The following is a 13931-nucleotide window of genomic DNA, read 5'->3' as shown; positions in this document are numbered from 1 at the left end:
GCTTGAGACACTCATAGTGGCTGAAGAAAATGTCCTGCCAATTTGTGGCAAGAAGTATAATCATTTATCCTATTTGGAGATTTGCAATTCATTGATCATAAGCCACTAACCTAGCATGGATGTACGCAAGGTATTGTACAGTTTCTTTTCCCTTGAGGATATTTTTGTGATCTAATAAAAAATAAAACGTATGGCAAAGTAAGAGAAGTTAAGTTCCCAGGGAGGGAAAGTAAAGCTAAAGGAAGGGAGAAGTCCCCAAGAGTAGGCTAGTCATGGAATGTCTCCTTGAAGGGCTGCAACTTGAAGGACACAAGCCTAGCAGAACAGGGAAGATTTCAAGTGGGGAGAGTTACATAAAAAGAGGCAGTGAGGGTGGATGGATGTTGAGTGTTTGGGTTACAGTGACTAGGCCTGTTTATCAGGAGTGAATACTTCATACAGGGAAGTAGCAGCTGCCAGTTTGGAGCAGGAGGTTCATGCTGGGTTCTGGAAGGCTGTGACTGCCAGGTTTGGTTTGGAATAAGGGCTTGTCCAGAATATTTTAACTTTGGAGGTTCTGCACATATAGGGCTTGTTTAGATCAATCTGGTAGTTGCCTGAAGGATGGATTAGAGTCAAGGAAAAAACATAACACCTATAAACACAGATGCTATATTTACCTAAATTATGATACATGGATGGAATTATAAAGATGTTAGCACTTGTTCATAATTAATTCATTCAGATAGTGTAAAATGTTTTTTTTCTTCAAATACTTTAATGAAACATTGAGTTTTCAAAAAGCAAATGAAGTGCCAACACTGGAGGAAAAGTTTATTTGCTTTTTTTTAGGATTCCAAATAAAGTCATCCTAAAATTTCTTTAGGTGGGCCCCCCTAGTGGGAAAACCACGAATCAGAAAGTGGAAAATTAGTCTTTCAAATGATGGTTTGGGAGCTTATTTGGAAAAATGGAAATGTCTATGATATAAATTTATATAAAAAATGCAGCATAGAAAATAAAACTAGTAATAATACAATGATGTAAAAAATGTTGACATATGGATAGTTACTAGAAAGGAATGTACAAATTGTGGTGATGGGGTATGGGATTATAGATGATCTTTGTATTTAAAAAATCTTGATTGTTATTTGTTTTTCTTTCTATAATTTCAAATGGCAAATCACAACAAACGGGTTGATAATTTCAATCATCATGTTGGAAAATGGACAAAAGGGCTAGATTGGCTCAGAGTCTACGCACTAGACTGAGACAACATAGCTGATGCGGCAGTTATTTGGCCTGAAAGAGACACCTCCTCAGCCTGTGCCTGTGACAGACATCACTAATGAAGCTTGGCCCTCTTTCTTACCTGCATAGTATTCCCAGGAGCTACTATCAATAACAGAATCGTCACACATGATGAAACCTTGTGCCATCCACAGCCGATAAACAGCTCTCTGTAGCAGACACTCACTGGAGAAAATCTTCCATAAAAAATAAAAGCATCTGATACCAAAATCTCATTTCTCTCTAGAGTTACATCTTTATTTCCTTTAGGCCAAGATGTGTCCCAAATAGATTTTTCAACTTTCTATCTGGGCATAATTAAGCTGAGCAAGAATTGCAAGTACAAATCTATTCCCATTTTAAGAATTTAGGAGAAAATTTAAAGAAAATATAGAAAATTTAAAGAAAACACAGTAAAGGCTGCTTGATACATTCAATATTTTATTTGCTTTGTCTATACATCTCCCACTACTGCTTTGAAAATTCACTCAGATAAAATATGTGTTTGCAGCTACCTCTGACAAGATATTTAGGGAGCATTTAAAACTTGCTTCTAGTATGGGAACATCTGCTAATGGACTTTTTCCCTCAATGTTGGGCTAGAGCTAACTTCTCTTTTTTTTTTTTAACCTTAAAAACTACTGCAGTATATTGAATATTTTCTTTTGTTTCAATCTCTTGTGTTGGTCTACTGAGCTGAGAACCTTATTTAGGAGGACAAGATGGAACAGCTTCTTTGTGTCATGGCCAAGGCACATCATTTGAGGAAACCCTTTGATTCTGCCCTTATCATTGCCATCTCCACTCCCACCCCCAGATTCCCACTGCACCTGTGGCACTTTCTCTGGCCATGATCCAGTTGTTCTATCCAGCAGTGTCTCTCTTTAGCAAGCATGAAGGCAAGGACTACATACACATGAGTGAGAAGACAACCCTGGGCAACAATTCTTTGAGGAGCTTAACTCTCTGGCTCACTTTAGGGGATAAATACTGCAGAGAACAAATAGAGCTGGCACTGAAGAACTGTAGTGCTCTAAAACACAGCCCTGCCTTCATATCTATGGATGTGCTTGTCATGAGGCCTGAGATGACTGACCTTCTTTCAGTGTTGGATCAACACCTACTCATCTTGCATGAATCAGCATACTGCCTGTCTTCTGTATAACACCTGCCCAGGACTTTGAACACAGGGTTAACTGTTCTTCCCCTTTAAGCTCTCTAGCTCTTGGTGTATGCCTCTGATATAGCACTTATCTCACTTCATTCATCATTAGTATATAAATTCCTTGAAGGAAGGAAATGTGGGACAGTCACTGCTGCCACTCTGGCAGATCACACAAGTGCTTAGCATATAGTAGACATTCAATGATTTTTTTGCATATTGACTAAGTAATTACATTTCTAGGGTCATAAATGAAAGTTGGCAAGACTCCCCTAGTACTCAAGGTACATCATGCAGAATCCCTCCAAATGTTTGCACTCAGGTGAAATCAAAACTATGGAGGAACAGCAAGGTAAGCCTTGACTAGTACATATTGTCAAAAGTAAATAATATAAAATAAAAGAAGGGGGTTCAAATAAACATTTGATCACCTGGAGGTGTGGAGTAGAGAAGGAGGAGAGTGATGGTACATGCGATTATCTGAGATCACATCTGACTTACATCAAGTAAGCTATCTACTTTTCCAACATAAGCTACCTCCCTCATTGTCTGGTTCTGACAGGGAAATGTGTGTGTGTGTGTGTGCGCGCGCGCGTGCGTGTGTGTATACAGGTGCTTGCAGCACTGAAGACAAAGAGGGAACTTGGATTATCAGCCTTAGGAATTTGGACTTCATTTCACAAGCAACAAAGGGGTTGTGAAAATTTACGAGAAGGGGAGTAATAGACCCAGACTATAGACCATTGGTTCTCAACTGGGGATGAATGATATCACTCCCCCACATCTGCTCACCAACGGACATTTGACAGTGTCAGGAAACATTTTTGGCTGTCACATCTGGAGGTGTTAGAGTTACTAGCAACTAGTAGGTTGAAGCCAAGGATGCTGCAAAACATTTGACAGTGCACAGGACAGGACTCCAACCACCAAGAATTATTGAGCCCAAAACTTCTTCAGTGCTGAGGTTGAGAAATCCTGCTTTAGACCAATGTTTCACAGAAGATATTGCATAGAACACTACTCATTGAGATGTAATTTGATGAAAAGGTTTTTATATTTAAGTAGAAATGGAAAATGCTATTTACAATATACCCCTCTTTCATTCCTATATTCATCTAAATTATATTTATGGAGCATCTACTATCTGATGAGCACTATGTGCTTATTCCAGAAATATAACAATGAAAAGGGCAAACAAAATCCTAGCCCTTATGGGACTAAATTTTATATTAAAGATTTATAACATAGATTAACCCACTGGAGGCTCTCAGAAGCCCTGTAATAAAGCAACCTTTTTTACTTTGTTTAATCTGACATTTTAAAATTGAATTTGAAAACAGTCCCCCTTTTTTTAAAAAAAGCATAACTCCTGTTAACATACTTCAGAATTATCATCATGTTGGACACAGTTTGGGAAACACAGTTTTAAACAGATTAATTGAGTGCCAGTAGACAGTATTATTTATTGGATACTTTGATGTCAGGATTGAGAGAAGTCAGCTAAATTATGGTAATAGTCATAAAAAAATAATGGAAATAACCTGCAATTGATCATTGGTGTTGAAAATGGTGAGAAGAAGATGGATATAAAAAGTATTTCAGAGGTGAAAACAACAGAATTGAATGGGGCAGGTGGCAAGTTAGGAAGATAAATTAAAGATGACTCTGACATCACTTGGGGGATGATTCTCAGCCCCCGGCCTTGTTCAGAGAGTGACCCCCTGCTGCAATCAGATACCAGTACATACACCAATCAGCCCTGCCCCTCTAAGACTATAGGACAGAGCCTGTACCACACACTTGATGATCAGCTACCTGGACACATGAGCTGAATTCATATAAGAAGAGTGAATGGACTCATAGACTGATATACCTGATAACAGCTCTAACCATCTGGTGACAGGACATCAGAGCTTCAAAGGTGAAAATAATCAAGGCAGCTCAAACAACTGATTTGGGCATATCAAAACAAAACAAATCAAGAAGCTAGGATACAGTAAACAAACATAAAAATAAAGTAATACAATAACTTATAGATAGCTCGGAGCAAACAGTCAATATCAAATCACATAAAGAAACAGACCATGATTGTTTCAACAAGCTCTCGAAACAAACAATCAGAGGATCTTCTAGAGGAAAGTGCTTTGCTGGAATTACTGGATGCAGAATACAAAAGATTAATATACAGAAACCTTCAAGACATGAGGAAGGAGATCAGGCAATATGCAGAACAAACCAAGGAACACACAGATAAAACAGTTGAAGAAATTAAAAAGATTATTCAAGAACATAAGGAAAAATTTAATAAGCTGCAAGAATCCATAGAGAGACAGCAATCAGAAATTCAGTTAACAATAAAATTACAGAAATAGACAACTCAGTATAAAGTCAGAGGAGCAGAATTGAGTAAGTGGAAGGCAGAACTGGTAAGCTTGAAGATAAATCACTTGGCACCAATATATTTGAAGAAAAATCAGATAGAAGAATTTTTAAAAATGAAGAAACACTAAGAATCATGTGGGACTCTATCAAGAGAAATAACCTACAAGCAATTGGAGTACCAGAACAGGGAGGGAAAACAGAAAATACAGGGAGAATTGTTGAAGATTTGTTGGCAGAAAACTTCCCTGATATCGTGAAAGATGAGAAGATATCTATCCAAGATGCACATCAAACTCCACATAAGGTAGATTTTAAAAGAAAGTCAACAAGACATATTATAATCAAACTTGCCAAAATCAAAGATAAACAGAGAATTTTAAGAGTAGCTAGGGATAAACAAAAAGTCACACACAAAGAAAAGTCAATAAAAATAAGCTCAGACCACTCAGCAGAAACCATGCAGGCAAGAAGGCAAAGGGATGACTTATATAAAGCATTGGTGGAAAAAAAATTGTCAGCCAAGAATCATATATCCAGCAAAACCATCTCTCAAATATGAAGGTGAAATTAGGACATTTCCAGATAAACAAAATTTAGAGAATTCATTAAAAAAAAAAAAAAAAAAACCCAAAACTATAAGAAATACTAAAGGGAGTTCTTTGGTTAGAAAATCAATAATCAATAATATCAATAAAAATCAATAATATCAGCCCAAGACTAGAATACTGGACAGAGTAATCAGATGTCAACCCAGAAAAGGAAATCACACACACACAAAAAAAATCGAGATTAAAAAAATGCTCAAAACAGGGAAATGGTGATGTTATTGTGTTAAAGAAGACAATATTAAAACAAGAAAGAGGGACTAAGAAACTTAGTCATAGATCTTCCAAATGGAGAGGAAGACAAGGCAATATAAAGAAATAAAAGTTAGATTTAAACTTAGAAAAATAGGGGTAAATATTAAGGTAATCACAAAGGAGACTAACTATCCTACTCATCAAAATAAAACACAAGAAAAAAAGAGACTCACCGGAAACAAAATCAACAACAACAAATAAGAGGAAAAGTCAATACATAATGATAAACAACTCAGCACAAAAAATTAAGCGGGAAAAAAAACTGTCGACAGCACACGAAAGAAGACATCAAAATGATAGCACTAAATTCATACCTATCCGTAATTAGGCTGAATGTAAATGTACTAAATGCACCAAGAAAGAGACAGAGAGTGGCAGAATGGATAAAAAACCACGATCTGTCTATATGCTGCCTACAAGAGACACACCTTAGACTTAGAGACACAAAGAAACTAAAACTTCAAGAAAGGAAAAAAACATATCAAGCAAACAACAATCAAAAATGAGCAGGAGTGGGTATATTAATTCCTGAAAAAATAGACTTTAAAGTTAAATCCACCACAAAGGATAAAGAAAGACACTATATAATGATTAAAGGGGCAATACACCAAGAGGATATAACCGTATTAAATATTTATGCACCCAATGACGGCACTGCAAGATGCATAAAACAAACTCTAACACCAGTGAAAAATGAGATAGACAGCTCCACAATTACAGTAGGAGACTTCAACACACCACTTTCAGTGAAGGACAGGACATCCAGAAAGAAGCTCAATAAAGACACAGAAGATCTAAATGCCACAATCAACCAACTTGACTTTATAGACATATACACAACACTCTACCCAACAGCAGCCAAATATACTTTCTTTTCTAGTACATATGGAACATTCTCTAGAATAGACCACATATTAGGTCATAAAGCAAGCCTTAGCAGAATCCACAACACTGAAATATTTCAAAGCATCTTCTCTGACCATAAGGCCATAAAAGTGGAAATCAATAACAGGAAAAGAAATCAAACACTTGGAAACTGAACAATACCTTGCTCACAAAAGACTGGATTATAGAAGACATTAAGGAGGGAGTAAAGAAATTCATAGAATCCAATGAGAATGAAAACACTTCCTATCAGAACCTTTGGGACACAGCAAAAGCAGTGCTCAGAAGCCAATTTATATCAATAAATGCACACATCCAAAAAGAAGAAATGGCCAAAATCAAAGAACTATCCCTACAACTTAAACAAATAGAAAGAGAGCAACAAAAGAAATCCTCAGGCACCAGAAGAAAGCAAATAATAAAAATTAGAGCAGAATTAAATGGAATAGAAAACAGAAAAACAACTGAAAGAATTAACAAGACCAAAAGTTGGTTCTTTGAAAAAATTAACAAAATTGATAAACCACTGGCCAAACCGACAAAAGAAAAACAGGAGAGGAAGCAAATAACCCAAATAAGAAATGAGATGGTGGATTTTACAACACCCAGCCAAAATTAAAAGAATCATATCAGATTACTACAAAAAACTGTACTTTGACAAATTTGAAAACCTAGAAGAAATGGATGAATTCCTAGAAACACACTACCTACCTAAACTAACACAAACAGTGGTAGAACAACTAAATAGACCCATAACAAAAGAAGAGATTGAAAAGGCAATCAAAAATCTCCCAGCAGCAACAACAAAAAAGCCCTGGCCCAGATGGCTTCACTGCAGAGTTCTACCAAATGTTCAGAGAAAGAGTTAACACCACTTCTACTAAAGGTATTTCAAAGCATAGAAAAGGACAGTATACTACCAAACTCATTTTATGAAGCCACCATATTCCTGATACCAAAACCAGGTAAAGATACCACAAAAAAAGGAAATTACAGACCTATATCCCTCATGAACTTAGATGCAAAAATCCTCAGCAAAATTCTAGCCAATAGAGAGAGGCGTGGCCAAGAGGGCTGACTAAGCAGAAGCTTCCACTTAGCCCTCTTGCAACAAAGACCGGAAAAAACAAGTGAATCCATTACATATATGACAATCTATGAAGCCTGACCATCAAACACTGAACTAAGGAATCGGCCTGAGTGACAGGGGAGCGAGAGCCTGAGTAGAAGCAGTGACTGGTTGCTGAGCCTGCGCAGGGCCTCAACTCTGATTCCTTGATGCAGTTCTTTGGCGTGAACGTGGTGGTGCTGATGTTAGTATCCTGACACGCAGCAAGCACAGGACACAGCCCTAACCCCCTGGGGCAATCTCGGCGGGGACCCAGCCAGTGCACACAGGCTAAACAAGCCTCTGGAAAAACGGCACTCTTGACTGATGATAAGTGATTTTGACTATTTTCCTGTGCCTCTCTCTCCTATCTATCTGATCCCTCCCCTCCCTACCCCAGCCGGCTTCATTAACATTCCAATTCCCTGGGCCTGAGATAGAAGTGCTATGCTTTTTCTGACCCATTCTCCTGGCCTGGCAGAAGTAGCAAACTAACAAACAGGGAAAAAAATACTTTCCTGAATACCCTAAACTGGAAGCTCAGAGCAGAAGCAGCTCCAGTTCAGGCATAAGCCATCCACAGAATTTGACTTTCACCCCTACATGGAACCAGGTGGCTATTATAATGCAAAGGCAAATCTGTTAGCGATCTGACTGTAATTGTTTCAGCTGTGTGGTGGAGAGGTAGGTTTTGGAGGTCTGATACCACTCTACCTATTAAACAGCCCTCACAAACCCTCAGCAGGGACCTGAGGGCTAAGGCCCCATCCATGCCACCTAGCCACCTGCAAAGGGGTCCAAGGATAGTGGTGCCTACCAGTCTGTACAGGTATAAGCATTGCGTGCCAAAGGTACACCTGCAGAGCCCACCCACCAGAGCGCTCCAGAGAACAGAGGTGCTCCTTCCTCACTGGCACTTGGGGAAAGTCTGTTAGCACCCTGCTCTCCTCAGAGTGTGACCCTCTGCTGCTACCAGAAGCCAGTGCATACCACCATCACCACTACTCCTCTAAGATAGTAGGTGAAAGCCTCCACCACACACTAGTTGACCAACTGTCAGGACACCTGAGCTGACTCTATTCAAGAATAGTGAATGGACTCATAGGCTTATATACCTGGTAACAGCTCTAACCATCTGGTAACAGGACATTAGTGTTTCAAAGGCTCCAATAATCGAATTAGCGCACTCTAGTAGCCTACCCAGGTATACTGAAACAAAACAAAACAAGAAGATAAGACTTAGTGAGCAAATATAAAATAAATCATTACAATAACTTATAGATGGCTTGGAGACAGCAGTTGATATCAAATCACATAAAGAAGCAAACTATGATTGCTTCTACAAACCCCCAAACCAGAGAATCAAGATCTTTCCTGGATGAAGATATATTCCTGGAATTGCCAGAGTAGAATACAAAAGATTAATATACAGACCGTTTCAATACATCAGGGACGACATTAGGAATGAAATCAGGCAATGTACAGAAAAAGCCAAGGAACACACAGATAAAGCAGTTGAAGAAATTAAAAAGATTATTCAAGAATATAATGAAAAATTTAATAACCTGCTAGAATCCATACAGAGGCAGCATTCAGAAATTCAAAAGATTAACAATACAATTACAGAATTAGACAACTCAATAGGAAGTCAGAGGAGCAGAATTGAGGAATTGGAATGCAGACTTGGAGAGATGGGGGATAAAGCAATTGTCACCAATATATTTGAAGAAAAATCAGAAAAAAGAATTTTTTTTTAAAAATGAAGAAACCCTAAAAACCATGTGGGACTCTATCAAGAAAAATAACCTGTGTGTGACTGGAATTCCAGAACATGGAGGGATAACAGAAAATACAGAGAGAATTGTTAAGGATTTGTTGGCAGAAAACATCCCTGATACTGTGAAAGATGAAAGGCTACCTATCCAAGATGCTCATCGTACCCCATACAACATAGATCTCAAAAGAAAGTCACCAAGACATATTATCATCAAACTTGCCAAAACAAAAGATAGAAAAGTTTAAAAGCAGCCAGGGATAAACGAAAAGTCACCTACAAAGGAGAATCAATAAGTTCGAACTTTTCTGCAGAAACCATGCAGGCAAGAAGGCAATGGGATGAGCTTTGAAGGAGAAAAATTGCCAGCTAAGAATTATATATCCAGCAAAAGTCTCTCTCAAATATGAAGGTGAAATTAAATCATTTGCAGATAAACACAAGCTTAGAGAATTTGCAAAAACGAAACCAAAGCTACAAGAATTACTAAAGGAAATTCTTTGGTTAGAAAATCAATAATATCAGATATCAACACAAGGACACAGAACAGAGCATCCTGACATCAACTCAGATAGGGAAATCACAAAAACAAAATAAGATTAATTAAAAAAAAAAACACTCAAAACAGGGAATCACTGATATTATTATGTAAAACATGAAAATAATCAATAAAGAGGGACTAAATTCTGCAGGCATAGATTTTCCATATGGAGAGGAAATCAAGGTGCTAGAGGGAGATACAAGCTAGGTTTATAAGTAGAAAAATGGGGGTAAATATTAAGGTAACAACAAAGAAGACTAACAATCCCATACTTCAAAATAAAAACCAAGATAAACATAACGACACAGCAAAAATAAATTTAACTACAATGAAAATGAGGAACACACAATTTACAAAGAAAAACTTTTCAGCACAGAAAAGTAAGTGGAAAAATGAAATTGTCAATGACACACAAGAAAAGGCATCAAAATGACAGCACTAATAATCACACTGAATATACATGGACTAAATGTAACAATAAAGAGACAGGGAGTTGCAGATTGAATTAAAAAAACATAATCCAGCTACATAAAAAAAAACTTTTTTTTATACTTGCCTAAAAAAGACACACCTTAGACTTAGAGACACAAACTAAAACTCAAAGGATGGAAAAAAATATATCAAGCAAACAACAATCAAAAAAGAGCAGGCGTGGCAATATTAATCTCTGACAAAATACATTTTAAAGTTAAACACACCACAAAGGATAAAGAAGAACACTATATAATGGTTAAAGAGACAATTTACCAGGAAGATATAACCATATTTATGCACCCAATGACAGGGCTGCAAGATACTTAAAACAAACTCTAACAGCTTTGAAAAGTGAGATAGACAGCTCCAAAATTATAGTAGGAGACCAACACACCACTTTTGGTGAAGGATAGGACATCCAGTAAGAAGCTCAATAAAGACACAGAAGATCTAAATGCCACAATCAACCAACTTCACCTCATAGACATATACAGAACGCTCCACCCAACAGCAGCCAAGCATACTTTCTTTTCTAGTGCACATGGAACATTCTCTAGAATAGACCATATATTACTACATAAAGAAAGCCTTTGCAGAATCCAAAACATCGAAATATTACAAAGCATCTTCTCAGACCATAAGGCCATAAAAGTAGAAATCAATAACAGAAAAACCAGGGAAAAGAAATCAATTATTTGGAAACTGAACAATACCCTGCTCAAAAAAGACAGGGTTATAGAAGACATTAGGAAGGAAATAAAGAAATTCATAGAATCCAATAAGAATGAAAACACTTCCTATCAGAACCTTTGGGACAGCAAAAGCAGTGCTCAGAGGTCAATTTATATCAATAAATGCACACATCCAAAAAGAAGAAAGGGCCCAAATCAAGGAATTATCCCTACAATATGAACAAATAGAAAGAGAGCAACAAAAGAAACCATCAGGTGCCAGAAGAAAACAAATAATAAAAAATACAGCAGAATTAAATGAATTAGAGAACAGAAAAACAATTGAAAGAATTAACAAGACCAAAAGCTGGTTCTTTGAAAAAATTAACAAAATTGATAAACCATTGGCCAGACTGACAAAAGAAAAATGGGAAAGGAAACAACCCAAAAAAGAAATGAAACGGGCGATATCACAACAGACCCAACTAAAATTAAAAGAATCATATCAGCTTACCACAAAAAACTGTAACAAATTTGAAAACCTAGAAGAAATGGATGAATTCCTAGAAACACACTACCTACCTAACACAAACAAAAGTAGAACAACTAAATACATCAATAACAAAAAAAGGGATTGAAAAGGTAACCAAAAAACTCCCAACAAAAAAAAGCCCTGGCCCTGATGGCTTCACTGCAGAGTAAAAGACTTTCAGATGGCTGCTTGCTGCCACGACATTGAATAAGAGTGGTGATAAGGGACATCCTTGTCTGGTTCCTGTTCTCAAGGGGAATGCTTTCAGACTCCATTTAGGATGATGCTGCTTTTGTAGAAATGCCCTTTATTATGTTGAGGAATTTTCCTTCTATTTCTATTTTGCTGGGAGTTTTTATGATGAATCGGTGTTGAACTTTGTCAAATGCCTTTTCTGCATCAATTGATGCACCTTCCTTAAAAAGCTAGAAACAGAACTACCATACCATCCAGCAATCCCACTGCTTGGAATGTATCCTAGAGAAATAAGAGCCTTTACAAGAACAGATATATGCACACCCATGTTCATTCCAGCACTGTTTACAATAGCAAAAAGATGGAAGCAACCAAGGTGCCCATCAATGGATGAATGGATAAATAAATTATGGTATATTCACACAATGGAATAGTACGCATTGATTAAAAACAATGATGAATCAGTGAAACATTTCGTAACATGGAGGGACCTGGAAGGCATTATGCTGAGTGAGATTAGTTGCAAAAGGACAAATACTGTATGAGACCACTACTATAAGAACTCGAGAAATAGTTTCAACAGAGAAGAAAATATTCTTTGATGGTTACGAGAGGGGGACGGAGGGAGGGAGGAAGAGGGGTTTTCAATAATTAGATAGTAGATAAGAAATATTTTAGGTCAAGGGAAAGACAACACACAATACAGGTGATGTCAGCACAACTGGACTAAACCAAAAGCAAAGAAGTTTCCTGAATAAACTGAACACGTCGAAGGCCAATGTAGCATGGGTGGGGGTTTGGTGACCATTGTTTCAGGGGACATCTAAGTCAACTGGCATAATAAAATCTATTAAGATAACCTTCTGCATCCCACTTCGGAGAGTGGCGTCTGGGTTCTCAAATGCTAGCAAGCAGCCATCTAAGATTCATCAATTGGTCTCAACCCACCTGGAGCTAAGGAGAACGAAGAACACCAAAGACACAAGGTAATTATGAGCCCAAAAGACAGAAAGGGCCACAAAAACTGGAGACTACATCAGGCTGAGACCAGAAGAACTAGATGGTGCCCGGCTACAACCGATGACTGCCCTGGCAGGGAACACAACAAAGAACCCCTGAGGAAGCAGGAGAGCAGTGGGATGCAGACCCTAAATTCTTTTTTTTTTTTTTAATTTATTTATTGTGCTTTAGGTGAAAGTTTACAAATCAGGTCAGTCCCTCACACAAAAATCCATATACACCTTGCTACACACCCCCAATTACTCTCCCTCCACTCTCTCTTTTCGTGTCCATTTTGCCAGCTTCTAACCCCCTCCACCCTCTCATCTCCCCTCCAGGCAGAAGATGCCAACATAGTCTCAAGTGTCCACCTGATCCAAGAAGCTCACTCCTCACCAGCATCCCTCTCCAACTCATTGTCCAGTCCAATCCATGTCTGAAGAGTCGGCTTCGGGAATGGTTCCTGTCCTGGGCCAACAGAAGGTCTGGGGGCCATGACCACCGTGGTCCTTCTAGTCTCAGTCAGACCATTAAGTCTGGTCTTATGAGAACTTGGGCAGACCCCAAATTCTTGTAAAAAGACCACACTTAATGGTCTGAGACTAGGGGGACCCTGAAGGTCATGATCCCCAATCCTTCTGTTAGCCCAAGACAGGAACCATTCCCAAAGTCAACTCTTCCAACAGGGATTGGACTGGACAATGGGATAGGAAATGATACTGGTGAAGAGTGAGCTTCTAGGATCAAGCAGACACAAGAGACTGTTAGCATCTCCTGTCTGGAGGGGAGATGGGAGGGCGGAGGGGGTCAGAAGCTGGCCGAATGGACACGAAAAGAGAGAGTGGAGGGAAGGAATGTGTGTCTTATTAGGGGGAGAGCAATTGGGAGTATATAGCACGGTGTATGTAAATTTTTGTGTGAAAGACTGGCTTGATTTGTAAACTTTCACTTAAAGCTCAATAAAAATTAAAAAAAAAAAAAAAGATGACTCTGATGCTTTTAGCCTGGGCAGATGAGTTGTGTTTTCAACATTCTGAGATCAAAAATACACAGGCAGTGAAAAGTATAGACTTGGAGAG

Source organism: Elephas maximus, chromosome X (assembly GCF_024166365.1).
Source record: "Elephas maximus indicus isolate mEleMax1 chromosome X, mEleMax1 primary haplotype, whole genome shotgun sequence".
Lineage (NCBI taxonomy): Eukaryota > Metazoa > Chordata > Mammalia > Proboscidea > Elephantidae > Elephas > Elephas maximus.
This window is presented reverse-complemented; position numbering follows the sequence as displayed.